The sequence below is a fragment of the Ambystoma mexicanum genome, chromosome 2p (assembly GCF_040938575.1).
Source record: "Ambystoma mexicanum isolate Mex_15411 chromosome 2p, UKY_AmexF1_1, whole genome shotgun sequence".
NCBI classification, from domain to species: Eukaryota; Metazoa; Chordata; class Amphibia; order Caudata; family Ambystomatidae; genus Ambystoma; species Ambystoma mexicanum.
Window position 1 is genome coordinate 925,897,589 of NC_090923.1, and position 18,619 is coordinate 925,916,207.

At 45.5% G+C, this 18,619-nt stretch overlaps 1 long non-coding RNA gene across 1 annotated transcript in view; it reads right to left on the reverse strand.

The window, feature by feature from the left end:
* Positions 1 to 317: 317 nt before the first annotated feature.
* The window catches only part of LOC138566918 (uncharacterized), an 88,827-nt gene continuing 70,525 nt past the window's right edge, over positions 318 to 18,619 (reverse strand). The window contains exon 4 of the long non-coding RNA XR_011302061.1: positions 318 to 927. This is a non-coding gene — a long non-coding RNA (uncharacterized lncRNA). The remainder of the gene's footprint in view (positions 928 to 18,619) is intronic.

Consider the following 18,619-nt stretch of genomic DNA (forward strand, 5'->3'; position numbering starts at 1 on the left):
ACAATGTCAGGAGGGCTCCTTTTGACACACAAACAGAACGGTTAGTGAATCCGGTCCATGGTGTATAGTGTCATGATAAATATCTCATTCTGTGAATTGTGCTTCTATTCTTGTCCGACTGAAACCCTGAGTGCTATCACAGACCTCACTGATCTCAACTAACAGCGGAGTTTAAAGTTGTGTAGTAAAAACTTGGTTTGCAAAACGCTTTTCTTGTGAAATTTGACATGAAACCATGTCATACTTTCGGATTTACTTAATTAAAATACAAACATCTTTTAAACACAAGTTTTTTTTTAATTCTAAAACATCCATGTTTGCCACATTCCTAAAATGAGATATACACCTAGAATTTACTTTAATCTTATGCACAAGCTCATCACTTCTTTTTGTTATGTTTTAATAACACCATTGCAAACGATATTATAAAAACACACTTTCCATTTAAACAAAATGCTCCCATCAACTGAGCAAAATATACAAAGGTGAAGTATTTATATACATTCCCAGCCCAATCAATTTCTCTAACAACATTATATCATACATGGACAAGGGGCTTCAAGATAAAGAGTTTCTAGATTATCACCATTGTTCCTCATCCAAAGCATATCCACTTTTCATACTGGTCGGATTTACAATTTCAAGGAAACATGGGCACAGAATAAAAGATCCGTCCCACACGCAGTCTACCATAGAGGTCTTTCTTCCACATTTGATGCATCTTTGAGCCAAGGATTAAGGACAGCAACCATATCCTATGGACAATTAATTATCCTTGCTAACTTGTAACAAGATACTTTTCCCATTCTTCAACCAATTCGGAAAGAACTGTGATGGAAAGCTAAATTATCGTGGATACCTTTGTAGGTGTTGCAAGCTCAAAGTTCTCCATGTATTCTCTGAGTTAATGTTTCAGACCTGGACTTTCTAGAAACAAAAAGCAAAGTTACCAAACTAGCGTATTTTGTATGCACTTGCATCCAAATACCTGTTTCAAGTTGCGAATTGTATAACACAGATAAACATTGCAGCATTAAATAACTCCATGGTTTCAGATGCATGCCTTGTGTTGAACGAAGAACAAATTACTCACTGTTGTGAACTCCAAACCCCCACCCTCACCCCTTGCTCCCTAGGCTTATGGGAAGTCTGCCCAAGAGCAGATCGAAAACTGGAGCTCTTCTGTCCAGCACAAAGTATAAGCAGCTCTTGGAGATCTAACTGTTAGGTATGGCATAGTGTACAAATGAATTGGGAAGCTGATGAGCCAAGACGGTCCATAATGTACCACAACACACCCACTGGCTTCCATTATGCAAGTGCCACCCCCATCGAAACCACAAAATCATAGACATGTATACCAAGAGCAATGATGGTAGGTGTGTGAGGCTTGAAGACTAGGAATCATTTGTACCTTTACACTGAACTCCCTTCTTCCTGTCTGTTCAGAGGTTCCAGGTGGGAGGTGGCAGCTAGATAACCTACTCAAAATGCTTACAAAAATGCATTTAGTAGTGGGGGCGGAGAGGTGCCTTGGCCATGCACTGATATGAAACAAGAAGGTGTCCTGCCACTATCATTAGCAACATAACATCATTCATGTATGTTGAGCTATTTGTACAATATAGTAACTTGATACAATCTGTTCTATACACCAAAACGTAAGGCTGTTTTTCAGTTCGCAGGATTAGTCTACAAACAAATGCAATCACAGTAAGTTGTGATCTATACAGCTTTCTTTAATTGGCTGTTGTATTGCCTTTTTCATACTTGTTTTTCTTATATGTGTTTCTCACATACACAGTGCCTTAAATGCACAGAACATTATATTATTTCTTCTTAAAATACACACATGCACAGAAAATCAAAACAGACCTAAACAAGTCAACATAAAATGAACAGTGCAAAAGAGACAAACCCGTGCATGCACCGAGACATGTATAAGTGTCCCACTATCTAGGGGGTCTTTTCTTCCACACATCCTACTCCCATTATCTACATGATCCACAAAGTGTGAGGACCAGTACGGTAGAGGAAGCTCAATTCTCTCTGAAACATGTCCACCTATCAAGATGGCTCTGCAATGCCCAAGCTCCCAGAAGCACTGCTCATATTGTTAACTGGATGCAAGGAATTACCATCTGGTAAGGGTGCAAAGCACTGGCTTTTTAAATGTGTGTTAATAAATAGAACCAGGCTAATTCCATCTCCAAAAGGGGTAGTCTGCCAAACAGATTCCCCCTTTCCATCAACTCCATGCCAAAAGCATAGTTCACTCATGTCCTGCCACATCAGGAGCCTGATCACAAGGTGCCCAATTGACAGCCGCAGAGACCACCAAGTCTCTGTGGCGAAGAGGCAGCATTTAAGATATGCCTCCCCTGTACCCAAAACTATGCTGATCGTTAGTAACCCGTGCTGGTGGTCCATGGTACTACTTATGATCATGACCACCACATTTCAATTGATATCACACGTGTCAGCTCCTCTGAGTCGGCTCTGCTCTGGAAGGAGGTGTGTATTTAGTCAGTCGGGTGTAGCCTGCCAAATGGCAGCTCAAGAACCTGCAGGACTGCGCCTCCTCTTTGTGTGGGCAGCTAACACCCTCCACTGAAGACAGCCGCACATCAAGCAGCTGTCCTGTACCCAGGCATCAAAGGAGCACACATATTATTCAAAAGGAGTAGTCTCACATCAGGGTGCTGTAACTCTAAAGGCCTTTCTTCTCAGAGAGAAGGGAAGGTGGTGGGATTATGCAAGGCAGGAGGACTCTGGTCAATGGAAGGAGGCTTCCACCATCTTGATTCTCACAGTCCCCCTCTCTTTCCTGTCCCCTCCACTTGCTCTGGAGCAAAGAATGTTGTGACATCAGAAGGGCAAAATGACATCAGAAGGACACATTTCACTCTGTTCAAGAGCAGGGAATGGACAACTAAGGCAGGCCAGCTTTGGTCCTATCAATGGAGGACTTGTGCCCTTAAAAGAAGGGGTCTTTCACTCTTTTGACAGATTCACTCAGGTCCTTTAAGGGCACAGATTTGTACTGAAGAACTTACTGGACTTCCTTTAGGAGAGTTGCATTCTCCAAAGCCCTCAGTCTGAGGGGAAAAAGGAATCATCCAAGACAGAAAGAAGATCTGTCCCTTACGACTCCAAGGGTACATAAGGCTTAACCCCTGCTGTGGATCAGGACCTACCACTCTGCATCGAATCTCCTGAGCTGGTAGAGCAGACCTGAATGGAACCATTCAATCCTCGAGTCCCCCTCAGTGGGCATCACAGCAACTGGATGACCAGACCAGCCAGAGCTCCCTGCTCTATGATATGATATGGCATTTATAACACGACTATACACAAGTATTTCAAGGCACCAAACGGGTTGCTCAGTGTTCACCGCAACTGGAACACGAGGGAAGTTGCCAGTACTGGTTGCTGTGCTCCTCCACCACATCGAACAATGCATGCACTTTCGACACTGCGTGTCCTTGCTAAGCTTGTCACTTGCTAGGCCCAAAGCGATTGCTCAATGCCGGAACCTGAACCGAATCACTGGAGTCACACGCCGACTAACCGGTGGTTACAACTAAGGCTCTACCCAGCTATCTATTGAACTGCCACCTCATCGATCGCACATTGATGCAAGAGGGAAGGCTATACTCTAAAGAGGTGTGAAGGTGAACAACAAAAGGTGAAAGAGATACAATTCTTAACAGTTACTGTTTTACCTTTATGATTGTGTTTGGTTTTGATTTGTAGAAGTATGAGGGCTGAGTGGGTCATTTTACCCCTACGCATCCTTTTACTCCTGTGGAGCAGAATCCAATTCGTCACAACAAAGAGCCCATAAAGCAGCTGTCTACAGAGCTGCAGAGCCCTGTGAGGATGACCATGTACACTGGCGAGGTGCAGCTGGGTGATCGCTTATGTGTTCCACTTTGTTTGTGAATTATGTCTGGGACTGTTCAGGTGGTTGCAGGAGCTGCCACCAAAGCTCTAAATGCAGTTTCCAACAGGGAAACTGTCAAACAACTTGCAGGCCAAAATTGCAGTCATCAAGAGCTCTAGAGTGCTAAAGCCGGTCTCGTGACAGAGAAGCAAGCCACCCCCACAGCGGAAAAGCACCTGCAATTGTTGGATTGCAACTTCAGCACATGGATGCAGTGCTTCACCAGGGACTCTGCAAAAAGGGCTACCACCAGCTCCAGTCACACAAAAAAATGATCTCCTGTGGGCAGCGCTATAGGAGCAAACATTGGAAGTGCTCGGGAGAGATATTGGGCTGCCAGACAATAACTGCTCCAAAGCATCAAGCAGCATTCCTGTTGAACTTATTCACACAAATGGTAACACCCTGCCTTTGGTGCAGAGGGGGCTGCAGACTAAGGCAGGGATTGACTAAATAACCCTTTGAGCAGAAATAAAGGTCAAATCAGTCTGGGCCACCAAAAACATTGAGGTGCACATTTGACTACCCACGCCATCCATACAGGGCCTTAGCTGCATTTAAAAATCCAGACCGGTCATTGAATGTAGGTGTCCCCGATTAATCAATTGCCCTGGAAGGAGGCGAATTTAGCCCACAAAGCTCGGAAGCTTTGAAGTGGGAGAGGGGAGGATTTCAAAGGAAAATCCTTCCAGGCAATGGTGTTCACCGAACATCTCGGATAAAGGAGTCCTTTCTGGAAAGCATAGGTGTTGCACATCACAAAACATTTTTTTTACCACCCTGAGACTAATGGTGCAGTTGAGAGAGTCAATCACACCGTCATTCTGGATATATCGAGATGCAGGACAGAGTTGGGAAAGGATTTTGAAACAGAGGGTTTGTACATTTAAGTTATCATCTCATGCCACTACTAGTCTTTTCCCTTTTGAAGTCTTGTGGAAGCCTCACACAGCAGTTTCCCTCACAACTCACTGTGATAGGGACATGCATGAGCAAAGGTTAAGAGGAAGAGTGGAGTGCTAGGATGAAGGCCAGGTATGATGTGCTCAAGAGCATGGTTTTTAGAAGGGGAGGTGGTGCAGGTCAAAAGACATGGTTGGGTGTCCAAGGACCTTAGCAGGTTTTGGGGACCGCAAAGGATAGGGAGAGTTTTGGATGATGTTGTGATCATGGAGGATGGCAGTGTTGAAAAAGGGAAATAGCCAAAAAGAAAGCAGCATAAAATAAAGGTAGGATCCTTTCCCCAAGGCTGTGGGTGGGAGGTATTACATTGTTGGTATACGTAGTTAAATCCTGTTTACCATGCCATGTTAGAATGCATTATGATAACATTTCTCAAAGGGTGTTATGTTCCAAACTAAGAGGCGGATAGAATGAGGCTGTTGTAGAGCTGGAAGCATTGGGGGGTCTCTGTGCCTGCACTCTTCTGTGGACATACTAAAATAAAGATGGACTAGTGTCTGCCTAGCTGACTGCCGTGGATTGTGCTCCATTTTACACCCCTAACAAAAGTGCATTCTGTGGGGTGCAGCAGAGGAGGGTTTTGGAGCTGGAATGCCTCACCTAGGCCTTTGTTTTGCTTCTCTTCTTTCAAACAGGGGGTATCACACACCGGTCAGCTCACTGGTTCTTTCCAGAAGTGCCACACCAGAGTTTGGAAAGGATAATGGATCACTGCCACTTCAACGACATAGCTACCGCCACCAGCAGAACACTTTATCTTGGGGTATTCACAGTGCATATAAGCGAATAACAATATGACAGATGCCCACCTGCACTTCAGACTGCCACAGCAAACTGTAGGGTCTTTTTTTCAGCAGGGGAAAAAATAACTATTACAGGACCCTCCGCATTTCTCCAGAGGGGGTCATGCATTAATATATTACACTGTCCAGCACTTAAAGCAGCATTAGGGTGTGCCCACAATGTTATGCCTGCAGCACCAGAGCAGAACATTAGGAAGGGACACCATCACTCTTGCTAAGTAAGCCAACATTTTATGTATTTATATTCGGTGCCACATTTAGATATTTCCCTACAGTGGAAGGCTGCAGTTGTCTGCGTTATCCCTCCTCCCCCTTCCACACACACCCATGGCTACTGTTTTTGTTGGGGATGTAAGGCGTTTAAATACAACCAGTATAGAGCCTACCTTTCCGAAGGGAAACAAGAGACTGCTCTTCAGAGCACTAAGGAGGGGTTTGAGATATTGTGGTGTACGCATAGTCTAAGAGAGGTAAATGGACTGAAGTCCTTAAGAGAAAGGAGGGTAGTGGAACTGTTGAACAAATAAATATGTATTGTCCTATTTATTATAAAGGTTTGCACTATGCATCAACCATATGCATTACAGAGTGGAAGTTGAAGGGTGTTTATTGATGAGTGAAAGTTCCCCTGCTCCCGAAGGCCAGGCCAGCCCCCCATAGCCTTCACCTTCCCCGAGATGCGCCTGACCCACCATGGTCAGGATTATAAATATCCAGATCAGGATGGCATACTATGAGCTGCCAGCAAGAAGTATATCACTTAGTGTGGGAGTGTGAAGTGAAACCTATCATGACCATGCTGCTCCCTAAAATCAAGATATGTTTGTTTGTTTAGTATTTATTATGCGCACCGGACCCTGGGGTATAAGGATACATAGTGTCATTCATGTGGCAGGGTTAACAAGTTAATGATTTGGTAAAGCAACAGTAAGGAGATAACAGTTGGGGCAGGCATGTAGGTAAGAGCAGGCGGGAGCAAGTTCATACATTCATTTAACATTTGTCTCCATCTGCCAGCTGATCACATTTTGCCTGAATTTGGTAAAGGATTGTTCTGTTCTCACGGTGATGGGTAGCTCGTTCCACAATTGAACGGCTTTGACTGGGAAGCTAGTTCCACCTATAGTGGCGAGTTTGAATCGGGGTACTTGAAAGCGATTTGTGTTAGCTAGTCTCGTTCGTCTAATGGAGTTTGTTCTACAGAATCTATCCGCTAAGTATTGTGGGGCTTTATTATTAAGTGATTTGTGTGTGAGAGATGCAGTTTTAAGTCTAATTTTCTCATAGGTGTTAAGCCATTATGTTTCCTTCTTGTTTCTATGTGGCAACAGGGTGCACTTCTTCATGGATCAAAAGATGGCCATGAATTATGTTGAAGTAATTATTGGTAGGTGAAGAGTGTCGATTAATCTGGAAGGGGCTCTCCAGATGACTTAATGTGATTGGGACACCTGGTAATGGGGATCCTCTTGAAACAGCGGAGTGAGATCTGAACATGGCAAGTTGAAAACATGACCATCCATTACTCCCCTTGGTGTGCGTTGGGACACAAACTGTATTTCTATGGTGGTGGGTGGGAACGTGTGCTGGTTTGGGAACACAGCAGTCCACACTTAGAACACTCCCTTTGTGGCCCAGGGCCTTTTTCCTGGTCTTGCTTCTAACCACCACCCAGTCCATTGTGAGCAAATGTTACATTGATTCCAGTGGTGTGAAGGGATGTGGTAACTGTCACGTACATGCAGGAACGACTACTTGGCCTTGGACTGGATGGCACAACTATGAATGCTATGTAACAGTGCTTAGGGAACATGTTTCTGGGAAACTGAGGTGGAGGTTCTGCTGTACAGGGTGCAGGCACCACACTGTGGAGGGTTAGCCCATTCTCAGGGAAACAATATGAAGTGACATTCGCATCCTGGGCGGGGATAGCAGCCAATCAGGTTCCTTGGATGGTTGGCTGAAACTGCTAATTGAAGCACATGTTCCATGGTACCTGAAGTCTACTTCCCCTGCCCCACACCACCATCTTCCCCCACACTCCCTTATCTTTTATTTTCCACTGTTACTCCCACCCCCGTTCTACTTATCTCTTTTCTTCAGCGGCAGCAGCACACTCTCCCGCCGCCACGCTTCTGCTGCTGCTCCGTGGTGCCCATGAAAATGTAAGAGGGGCTCGTTATGGAGCCCCGCCTTCCAGATCCATGACAACCATCTTGTGCCAGTATTTTCATTCAACGAACATGACACTGCACGCGTCCCATTCTTGAATTAAAATAATTATTATTACTTCTTTCTTAACACCCTCGGTTTCCGTGTTGAAAACCTGTGATGCATTTAATAGCCTCAAGACCCTCTCCGGTGGACCAGATCAGATGTTATCGGCCCAGGGACCTTTGTTAAATGGCCTGGCTTCACTCAAGCCTTCAACTCCAGCCCTGGGCCGTTAACACCCAATCCTGCCTGGCCTGCTGGATCAGGTCTTAACAATACATTGATCAATTTCTGAGTGACAGTAGAGGTCGACTCTTGATGACTTATGTGCTGAATCATTACACAGAGTTTTAATCTGATGCTGCCTACTTCTGGGTTGTCATGGAAAAACATGTGTGTGCTCTCACTGAGATGATACAGATTTGAGATGCATGAAGATGGAAAGCAGGGACATTGTGTGATCAAGCTGGCTATTTGCTCCATGCAACAGTTTGGTGGGGAAAGATTTGTTTTGCTGTGTGACTAAGACACTGGGAGCTGGCACAAGTATTGCAACAGCTGCTCAATTCAGAATATGAAGCGGGATTGCTGGACCCAGCAGGCGGTGCTCTCCAAAAAAAAGAGATCTATGGGTGGGGTGCAGAAGGCAACAACATGAAAGAGTATGGATCACACTCATGTTTATACTTTGTTGAAGGTGTTGGTGCTTTAGTGGTGCAGGGAATGGGTGGGAAAGCATACAAGATACATCAAGTGATCATGCAGGGGATTCGGTCTCCTTTATTCATGGATACATTGCAGATGGGGGTCCTCAATATTCCACTGACATGCACAATAATTACAACACGGCTGGAAGTTGCTGAAAGTGATTTAGTTCCTGCTTCATAGCCTGACACCAACAGCTACCAGGATCTACTATTGGCTCCTGATCCATTTGGTGCCATACAAACATACCTATGTGACATTAACTTTCTGAACTTGGCATGTTCTATGAATACACATTAGAGACATCTAGAAGACACCTAAAGCATCATGGATTGTATATAATGGAAAAAAGCTTAACTTTGCATCTTACAAACTTTACATTTGCTGCATGATATGTGCTAGCTCCTGGTCTTCTAGGGGTAGCGCCTACCTCCTAGGTGATGCCCAATATTCAGAACCTACTTTCAGCTCCTGCTCAAGAAAATTTAATTTCAACCAATGCCACGGTGGATGAAGCCAGTTTGAGAATTAGATGCATGACCTGGGTTGTACAGGGATTAAACAGAGGAAACTTAACCCATCCAGAGACAACGTTAATGCAGTAATGCTAAAGGAGATTGTAGGGAAGCAGATGTATACGTCATCTCTAGTGCCCGCCCCTCACCTCCGTCATATTGTAAGAACAACAAAAAGGCATTGCGCGTGACACCAGGTATCATCCCAATACTGCATTGAAGATATGAGACACGTTATGTGCTCAGACAACGGTATCGAATGTACCTCGCACCGACGTGGTAGAAGGATGTCTGCATACACCATTAAGAGCTATAAGTGAAATCTAACAAGTTTAAAGTGATGTCATGGAGAGGAGACAAGAGTACACACTGAAACGATAGAAGAATATTTAAAGAATAAAGATGTGACTGAAGTAACAAAGTAAACCTCTATGCAAATATGAAGAACATGTACACAGAGAAGATAATTGTTAAGAAATGCAGTAGATGTACATGTGAAGAAACAGAAGGTAGATGAGACATACAAAAGCATGCTGCAGTAGAAAATATAACACGAGTAAGGCGGCCATGATGAAAAGATGGACGTCGACTCTGTACAAACAATAAGCAAGAAGCCTGAAGGAGAGAGAGACCAAGGCTGTAGAAGCTGACAGGTGCTAGAAAATAGTCTTTGTTCCTTACACAAGCTATCTATTTGGCTTGTGATCAAGGATGCTGTATCAAGAAGTAATTGCAAAGCCCAAGAGGAGTCGAAGAGGATAAGCTACATACACACAACATATTTCTCTTAGATTCGGCAAAGGAGTAAACATTTGCAAGTGCCAAGTATTGAACAATCAAAGATGCAGAAAGCATATGCAAGACAGAGTAACCATGTCTCCAGACGCCAAGAGGAGTAATTGCACCCAGTATAATTGAATCAGATAGCACTAAATAAAAGGTGAGAATGGCCAGAATCGTAGTCTGCTCACACGTGATGCAAGAATGGAAAACAAGGCCTATTCTTTAGGCTCCAGACAAAGATAGCAATGTATCTTCAGTCCCTTAAAAGTCTAGAGGAAGAGAACAGTCAGCAAAGTCAACTAAAAGAAGAATCCTTGGCTTAGGGCCTAACTGATGAGAGATGGTAGACTAATTGGCCCAATGGGCAGTGGTTGGACTTTGTTCCCCGCACCTGGGCTTCATTTTGCTTATATGCTAACAAGCCAAATGACCAAGCTTGGGAGAGAATGCCAACCAATCATGAGGGCCTATGTAGCGATGGACCATACATTGTTGCAGAAGCCAATCCGCTATAGTTATTCTGCTATTAATCCGTATTATGCGTAGTTGGAGGTAGTTCAAGGCATGCCTACCAGATAAGGTGCAGCCAATTGTGTTACTAACACCTAAATGAAGTATAGGTATACATGTTCCCCTAACAATCCCTCCTTTCGATAGATTTTTACTGTTTGCCACGTAGGATGACGTCATAGCTGATGTACATTGTGGTATAAAGCTTTTGTGAAACGGAAATGTATTCGAGAGTGAGTGAGCTGCAATCTGTTTGTTCACCAGGTTTCCCTACTTTATTTGAGCTGCTAAAGTAATATTTTGCCATATGCTGTGAGTCTGTCTGGTTATTTGGGTCTGAGATCGTTTATTGGTAATTCCATCTGGCACTTGGAACACTCCAGGTGTAACTGCACATTTTGGTAGCGGTGAAGATGGTTTTGGTCCAGTCTCGTCAGCTCAGATCCAGACTCTCAGATTGTTGACGTCTTGCACCATTAGCCAGAAAATCGCAGTTTCCTGTTGAGAGCGGAGAAAAACATGTGTGAAAACGAGACGGTCGGTGGGTGCCCCTTTGAAGAAATTCCTGTTCGGTCCCCACAGGCCTCCGCAGACTGAAGGCGAACTGGTCAATTGGGGAAGAGCCAATAGCGAAGGACACGAGCTGAGCAACAGATGCAAGTAGAGCATCAAAAGTAGTAAATAAAGGGGAAGGATTGTATCCTAAGTGCAAATATATATAGTAAAGGGATTTGTTTTAAGAGAGAGAGAAAGATATAGATACCTCGGATCCCCAGTCCCAAGAGGACAGAAGGGCACGCATTAAACTTGCCACAGGGGTATTTGTAGAGATTCCTGAGGCAAGGCCGAGATGAAGAATGCATGTCACACTCCAAGATGCGGTCAACTGGAGATAAGCTACCTTTACTAGAGAATGTAGGAGAAGACTATCGTAGAAAATTAAAGTGCACATTTGTTTGGGATTATAAAGCAGCCAGCGCAAGACATTTGATTTGTTCAAACTAAGAGACATAAAACGATAGTAATCATCTAGCTGGTTACCAGACTAAAATCAAGCGATTGACATAAATCAGAGGAGGATAAAAGTTGAGAAAAGAATAGTAAGTGAAATAAGATTCTTAAAGTGTGAATAAAATAGTAGGACAGCAAGACTCGATAAGACTATAAACGAAAGAATAAAGAGAACATTATTGTACAGACTTTAAAATTGGTTAAAGAATAGTTTTTGGGTAAATGGGTGGCGATTGGTGGTGCTTACCCAAATTGATTGTTGTGGTATAATTGTTTAAAGTAATAACAAAATAAAAGAACCAGTAAGTATTGCAGTTAATAACGACTTATTATGGGGGGACAGTCTCCTGCTACATTTGTGTAAAACATTGCCGAGATACACACCCAAGATTTGGAAGTACCATGCCGAATTAGTAAAAAGCACAGCTGACAAAATGTTCATGCCGTGGTCTCAAGAAGGTTCGCTATCAAGAGCAGTATTGCATCATATGACAACATACTTACATGCCGCATATACAGGGAAGATGTTACAGAACAGATTAGCCATTTTAAAACTATGCAAAATGTATCAGAGCAAGGAAGAAGACCTGCCTTGAAAAGGAGTGGATGCTTAATCACCATAGAGGGGAGGACCCAATGCCCTCAGCTCCTCTTTCTTCTTCTGAAAACCAGAGTAAAGACACTGAACAAACAGGGATTCTTTCCTTTAAAGGAGTTAAAAGCAGCGGTCAGGTATGTTAATCCGACATACGCTCCCCCCGCTTATAATAGTGATGACAATATGGACGAGAGCAAGATTAAAGAACAAAAATATATGTCAGCACGCGATGAATATAAGGAGCGTAATGAAAGAAGGGATAGACAGATAGAGATAGAAGAAGCTAAGAGGCAAACAGAAGGGAAGGACACAGCCAAGGAAGTGACAATAGTGCAGAGTGGATGGGAGGACAGATATTACTCAAATTAGACCGAAAGGGTATTGACGATGTTAGAGGAAGAGAAGAAATGGAAAAGAACGAGAAAGAGCATACAAAAAGGAAAAAAGAGGAAGCGAAAGGAAGAATGAAGAAGGTATGAACAGAAGAAAGTGAAAGAATAGAGTAGAAATGTGACTAAATAGAAACACAAATTGAAAGAATGTATGTTGCAAATAAGGTGAGAGGGAGAAGAGAAAAGATGAGAAGAAGGGAAGAAGAAATGAGAAGGAGTAGGGGACAAAGTGATGATGAAATAGATCACATCATTAATAGATTTATAATACCAATTGAATCACGAGAACGTTGGGAAGAAGAGAGAGGGTCAAAACAACCCCACAGGGAGCTGTAAGGGATACAGAGAATACAGACATGGGCTGATGAGCAGAAGGCAGTGGGAAAAGGACTAGGGATTTATATAGGTAAATGAGTGAGAAAGCTGGTTACAAAACCAAAGGATTTCAACCAAATAGGAGAAAGATTGGATGACAGAATGATGGACGAGCATAGAACGCTGTCCTTAAGTAGAGTAGATTTTGAAGAGGAAGGGGATGACACCCAGTTCGGTATAATAATGTCAGACGAAGAAAGGGAGTAAAACAAAAAGAGCATGAAGAGAAGGTGCATGCGTTTTTTTTCTTTTTATAGATCCAAGCATAGAATGAGGGGTAAAGTGGTCAGATTTAGAAGACACAAAAGAAAAGACACCAGAACCGACATCATATTCTGAACGACCACAAGCACGGTCGCGCATTGCAGGGGATATATCCCCGCTTTACGTAAGCAGATTAAAATCATTGCCACAATGAAGACACACGGGTGAAACTAGCTCCATCTAGAAGCCAAGAATTGTAGGTGGGTATAATTGTAGACCAGGATTTACACAATTCCCATTATTAGAGAACGACCACAATATATAACGTGGCCAAAATGGACAAAGATAATTTGAATTGTAAATTACCTAGATTGACTGCAGGAAAATGGATTTATGAGTTAGAAAGAATCACAGCGGGAATGACGTTAGCAGTGGGTGACATAAAAGGCCCGCTAGCAGCTATGCTAGGTGAGAGAGCAGGCATTTGGAGACGAGCAGGATATGCAAGTTTGACGGTGCAAAAACGGCACATGATGGAGCGCTGTTTAATAATTGCAGAGCAGACGTATGGACGGCACTAGAGAACCGGTCTGGTAAAAATAGTGCCTGTAACAACGGATAACGGCACTTTTACAGGACCGACAATCTACACGGGAGGTGGACCACCATCGCCAGTGGCAATGAGCTCTGGCTGGCCCCCTAAGCAACGGGCGATAATACTGCCATAATGGCAACACTGCCACACGTCAAGGCTTACCCTTCCGGTAACACCGCCAAAAAAATTGGCAGTAACACAGCAAAATGCTAAGCAGCAGAAAACGCATGCAAGTGTGGGGAATGAGCCCACAGGTGCACCCAATGCAGCATGGAGGAGCTGAAAAAGGCCACACCTTCAACTGACACTTCCAAACACCATAATGCTGCCACTGACTGCAGTCAGCATTGACCTGCAGCTACTCCAGGCATACATAGCAATGCAAAGGCTGGAGGACCAACAGAGGGCACAAGAGACATTGGACTGGAAGACGAGGAGGAGGAATGAGAAGAGGAGGCAGCGCCATGCAAGGCGTGCACCCATACCCCATGTACGGGCCACAACATGGACCCTCAGTGACATGCAAATCCTAACCCTGTACAGCCTCAACAGGGAAAGCATAGCATATGTTCTCAGCATGATCCAGGGAGACATTGAGAGCAGTCTTGGCATCCGCACAGCCATACCATCACTGGTGATGGTAGTGTCGGTCCAGCATTTCCTAGCAACAGGCACATTCCAGCATACTGTAAATCAGCAGCATGGATTAGCGCAGTCAACATTCTCAAAAGTGTTGGTGGAGGTGATGGATGCACTCCTGCTGCATGAGCGACAGCACAATGCACTCCCAAATACCCTGGCACAGGTGAACGCCACTAAGGCAAGGTTTTACACCATGGCAGGCATGCCCAATGTGGTAGCTGCCTTGGATTGCAAGCATGTTGAGCTGGTTGCACCTCATGCCCAGGAGGAAGTCTACAGGAACCAGAAGCAGCACCATTCACTGAACGTCCAGGTCACCTGTGATGCAGACCTCATGATCACTCACTGCTATGCCCAGTTCCCAGGTTCAACCCATGATGCCATGGTCCTGCGCAACAGCATGCTGCCAGTGTATATGGAGGGGCACAGAGGGCAATATACCTGGGCATAGTAGAAGTCACAGTACACTGAGACAGCTGTATTGGAGGGGCAGGGGAGTAGCCACAATGCCAATGATTGGCCAAGAAGTCCCCCACATACACCGGTCCCCCCGCCAAGAGGCTGCTGTTCACTGTAATGTGACCTGGCACACAGTTCCAGTGAATGGGCAAACTGTGCAACCCAAACTGGCCACAGACACACAGGACCACAGGTACCACAATGTAAAAGTGCAAAGCACACAGAAAGCATGGCCTGCAATGTGGCCCAGGCATGGGTGCATAGGTGAGCTGAAACCATGGGGATGCTAATGTCCCTCGAGGAGGTGTACATCCAATATGCCACAACACACCCCTGCGCCAATGTCATATGGCACAGTCAGCAGGAGCACCCATCACATCATCACACATATGAATCAATGCACTGCATGGCACACTGTGCGTCAGCATGGGATGCCGACCCAAAGACACACATTGTATGTGCGGAAGGACACCTGCAAACAATGGGCCCACGTCACACCAATGTGAAGCAGACACATGGGGCGCACACCGCGTCACTCAGTGCAAAACATTGCCATACATGAGATGTCTGCCTGATGAAATGACACAGGGGGACCCCTCAGAAGCAAAAGACAAGGCATGTGACCCAGATCAGTGCTGTGTGCCCACAACCATGGCTGCTACATATGTGGGGTGTGAGCATCATTAAGCATGTCTGACCCACCCATGTGTAGGTGGGGCCTCTCACTGGAATTGCCCCTATCCCTCTCAGATTTGAGCCGGACTTCCTCAAGTTCTGGTAACTGTGCCAAACTCTGCCCATCCCTAACGCCTTCCCCCTATCCTTGCCTTGCCAATCACCCCTCTGCCGCTGAGACCTGCGGTGTGGACCTTCATGCTACTCACAGGGTACCAGGCCGCTGCCTAGTCGACACCAGCACCCTCCCACCCCTTCCTTCCACTGCCCTAGCGGGCACCCTAACTGGCAGCAGTGCACCCCATCCTTGGGTCCACTCCGGCCTAGCACCTAGCCAGTGTCCTCCTACCCTTAGCACTTCCCTCCCGGGCCCACAACAGCACTTGCCCATACCTTTTATCTCCTGCACGTCTCTTCGCTTCACTTGCATGTCCAAATGCCACAAGGCCTAGTAGGCCCACGATTGCATATGTAAAGTCATTTGGCATATTGCCTTATTGGGCCTGGAAACACTATTTTGTAGCGCCTAATGAAAGCACCACTAATTTAAATGAACATGAATGACTGACATAGTACACTCCACATCCAATGGGCCATATGCAAATAGGTGTACTGTGAACCACATGTGACCTGTCGTGTTGCCCGGACCATTATTTCACTGCTGGAATGATGCACCCATCCACTATGAGCAATTACATGATCCTATGTCTGTCCCCCTTGCAGGCGACTCTGGATAACTGCAGCTCCAATGGTTGAGGACTCCACTGAGGAATCCCCAGACACCACAGGAAGTGGCATACAATCGTGTTCACATTCGGACCAGGGTGGCAATTAAGCACACATTTGGCCTGTGGAGCGCATGCTTCCGGTGTCTACATAGTACAGAGGGAGCTTTGATGTACAAGCCAGACAAGATGGGCATGATCGTGCTAGCATGCGCCATGTTGCACAACAAATGCCTCTGGCGTAACATACCGCTGCCCCCATATGTGGATATGCCCATCCTGATGATGATGATGCAGTGCCTGCGGGTGGCACACATGAGGACACTGCGCATGCGGAGGCCAGGCTGGGTCGAATTGTTCGCCAAGAGCTCATTGAGAAATTTTTCTGATGGTAGCAGCATCAGAAAAAGTTCTCAATTAGCTCTTGGCGAACAATCCGATTATACTTATCAATGCATCCTTCACCGTTAACTGCACACAATAAAGACATGTACGCAATGATTAATATAGGATCAAGGTTGCAAGTAAAAATTATTAATATTGTAATAATTCAATCAAAATATACATGTATTAGACATCCCACCCCATCCCTGACCCCAACAACACCCTCCCCAATCACCAGCCACAACAATAAGCATCACCACCATACCTTTGTCCATGCCTCACTTTCGGGTGCATTTGGGCTTGGGGTCTGGTTCCTGGAGGCTTGTGGTGAGGCGGTGCCTGGAACGTCAACTTAGTATGCTTTCCTATGACCCCTGAGTGGGTGTATTGAAGGGGGAATGGCACGGAACCCTGAGCATGATTGTATTGCAGTGTTAACTGCATGGCCTGTGTTACGCGGACCCTCTGGCCAAGTATGACCATGGCAACTGTTGCATAACCCAGGGCACGTGCCATACGGTGGGTGCACCCATGCATGCTGTTGCATATTTCACGCATCTCTGTCAGTTGTTCCCCTGCAATTGTGTGGATGTCCGCCTGCTGGCACTCTATCTGGTCCAGACGTGACCGTATTGTGCGTAGGTGGACTTCAGGCACTGGTGGCGAGTTATGTGGGATTGGGGGTGTGGCTGGGCTGAAGCCAGGTGTGGTGTCACCCTCATATTGCTCGTATGACTCCATGCCCACGTTCTGTTCCTCACTGGAGTCAGGCTCCTCAGCAATGTCCAAGTGTGGCATGTGGCGGGAGGCATGGCACAGGGGAATGCTGGTGCATGTCGGGGTGCTGTCCTGTGGCACGTGTGCACTGTCACCGCCTGTGCTATAGCTGGAGGCCACAACAGTGTCTGCAGGTAGCACTGGGCAGCTACTGCTGGAGGTGGTGCTGGCTGGGCAGCTGTAGATGTTCCCGCTGGTTACTGGGCTTGGCCAGCAGCACTATCATGCTGCCTGCATTGGCCTGCAGTGGGTCTGGCCTGCGCAGGAGTGGGGGCTTCCCTGGCAGCTACATGCGAGGGTCCTGCTTTGTCGCTGTCTGTGGAGAGTGTACCTGTTTGGGAGACGAGATGGGTATTCAGCACTTTGACCTAAGAAAACAAAAAAGAAAGCTTCAAACCATCTGGCGCACCTCTCCCACCGAAAACAATAAAGCTAAACTAACCCAACTATCCAAACTCTATAAGAAAGAAATCACTAATACAAAATAAAACTCTTTAACGACAGAATCACCAAAGCTAAATCAAATACTAAGGAACTCTTCTCCATCCTCCGGGAAATGGAATCCCCCTTACAACTTATAGACACCACTCCCAAGGATAAGATATGGTGTACTAACATACAAACCGCCCTATCTAACAAAATCACTACCCTCCAACACAAAATAATACAGAAAAAGGACTCTCTGTCCCTTCCTGATCATAAACCACCACCCGCCTTCGAATCCAACACTATCCCTCCCTTCAGCTTCAAAACCATATCTATTGTTGACACTGAAAAAGTGGTCCTCTCCCTGAAACCGTCTAACTGTAAGGGAGACAGCTGCCCAGCGCAAATAATAAAAGGGATCTGGCCTCTTTCATCTCGAAGCTTATAAACTCCTCCTTCAAATCTAACAGTACCAACTAACCTGAAAGAATCCTGGGTCCTCCCCCTACTTAAAAAACAAACCCTCGACCCATCCATCCCCACTAACTACAGACCCATCACGACAGTGCCTTTCCTTCTCAAAATTATTGACAGAGTGGCATACTTACAAATCCAGGACTACGTGGAAGCTAACCACTTGCTAGGCACCCGGCAATCAGGCTTCCGTCCCCTCAATGGTACCGAAACAGCCTTGCTAGACCTCAAAACAAAAATTGAGAAAGTGAAGGATAGCGGAAAAATGGCCATGCTTCTCCTCCTGGACCTGTCGGCCACCTTCGATCTGGTGGATCATGCAGTCCTATGCAACCACCACAGGATCGCTGCCAACTTCACAGAGGAAGCTATAGCATGGGTCCAATCCTTTCTAGCCAACCGGACTATGAGAGTCTTCTCAACATCAAACTGTGCTGACCAGA